This window comes from Azolla caroliniana, unplaced genomic scaffold (genome assembly GCF_043228905.1).
Source record: "Azolla caroliniana isolate FFs.n. ecotype wild unplaced genomic scaffold, voAzoCaro1.0.p SCAF_22, whole genome shotgun sequence".
Lineage (NCBI taxonomy): Eukaryota > Viridiplantae > Streptophyta > Polypodiopsida > Salviniales > Salviniaceae > Azolla > Azolla caroliniana.
In genome coordinates, this window is record NW_028230457.1 from 11,556,899 (window position 1) to 11,558,926 (window position 2,028).

The following is a 2,028-nucleotide window of genomic DNA, read 5'->3' on the forward strand; positions in this document are numbered from 1 at the left end:
GAGGTATTGACCTCATACACATATGTAAACGTTTTATACAACCAATTAATTACCGCTACAACATCATTGAATTAATGAAAAAAATTACATATAGACTATATACATTATTAGATGGGAGAAGAAAAAATAGAAATAAGAAATAAGGAAACAGTTACCGAAGTTCTTTGTTGATCGTTGTCTGGATCAAGGCCGACCGCACATCGATCTATCACCATCAATCAAGAACACCAAAGACAACAAAAGAAACATTAGAACATGAGCTCGGATACCAACTATTAGAGATATGTACTAATGTAAGCAAAGGATAAGGATAAACGATAGATCTAGATAGAGAGGAGAGAGAGAAAGAAGTCGATCCACCCGACCACCCCCGAGTGAAGGGATCGAGACGGACTCGAGCCTCGATTGGCGTCCCATACCACCATCGTGGCGTCGAGTCATACCTAGTGTTGGCGCGCTCGCTACAAGAGTTGACCCACCACAAGAACAAAGTCTCGACGTAGTCAAAAGATGATGAAATGAGGGTAGTTAGGCCTCTTATTTATAGTGATACCCAAGGCCCCCAAGCAAGTTCACACTTGGCCTAATGGGTTGTCTCAATCCCAAGGATTAAAAGTAATCCTCCCCTTCTTTACACTCTCGTTTAACCCTCACACTTATCCACGTGTATAGAATACTACGGTAAATTCTCACCACGGGATATTATATGGTCATGCCCGTAACAGGGGAGATATTTTTTTCCTTACGTACTAGGACTTGATTGCTGACGATTTACTTGCAGCATTTCAAGAAATGTTTAATACATGTATTATGCCGCAAATGTGGAAAGAGGGCTTGGTTTGTCTCATTCTAAAAGGTGATGTAGTCACATATGAGGTTAAAGGTTGGCGCCCCATTACTCCATTAAACACAATTTACAAAATATATGCCAAGTTGTTGGCTTTGTGATTGCAACCCTTTCTTCCAGACATTGTGCATGCATCGCAGATGAGATTTATGTAGGAATGTAGTATCTTTGATAATGTTTTTTTGTTTTGGGAGTTAAGAGGGATTGCAACGAAGAATAAAGAAGATCTTGCAGTTCGTTTATTAGATTTTGAGAAGGCATGTGACAAAGTTAATTAGAACTTCATGGAGGGTTCGTTTTTGAGATTAGTCTTTCCAGTCCAATGGATTAGGGTTGTAGTTTCGTTGCATCGTGAGGCTTTTAGTTCAGTCTTGGTAGCTGGTGGGCAAATTGGAAAATTCTCTATTTCGCTTTTTGTACGTCAAGGTTGTCCATTGGCTCCATCCTTGTTTTTGCTAGTAGTGGAAACTTTTTCAAAGTATTTAAATTTTTCTCAAGTTTCTCTTAAGGGTTTGCCTTTCCCTCAATACAGCAACAATTGCTGGATTCATAATTTGTTGATGATACGTCAATTTATGTCCAAGGTAATGATGATAATTTAAGAAAATTACAAGTAGCAGTGGAGAGGAATTCTGTTTGGCCTCTGGAGCAAAGATAAATTGGCATAAAACTCTTGGTTTTTGGGTATTGCCAAATCCGTTGCCAAGTTGGATTCCTTCGCAAGAATTCAAATGGGTTCCTGATGGAACCACTATTCATTACATGGGTTGCCAAGTGGGACTTCACATTAATGCGGATGTGTTAGTTGCTCCTCTACTTTTAAAGTTAAGGAAAAAATTGTTGCTATGGGATTCGATTAACCAATCATTTGTAGGCCATGTACTTGTAGCTAATCAAGTTCTTCTTGCAACTATTTGGTATATTGCTTTTACGACGTTGTTTGCTAGGTCATGTATTTTGCAAGTGCAACGTCTTATTCGCAATTACATTTGGGGAGGAAAAACATATCAGAATAAAAGGCCTAAAGTAGCTTGGGCAGTATTAATTGCTCCGACACAAAATGGTGGGTTGGGGTTGGTGGATCCGAAATCACAATGTAAGGCTTTGCTCTCTAAATTAGTGTGTAGAGTTATGTTGCTAATGCAAGGTGTTTGAAGTCAGCTAATGATGCATAGGCTATC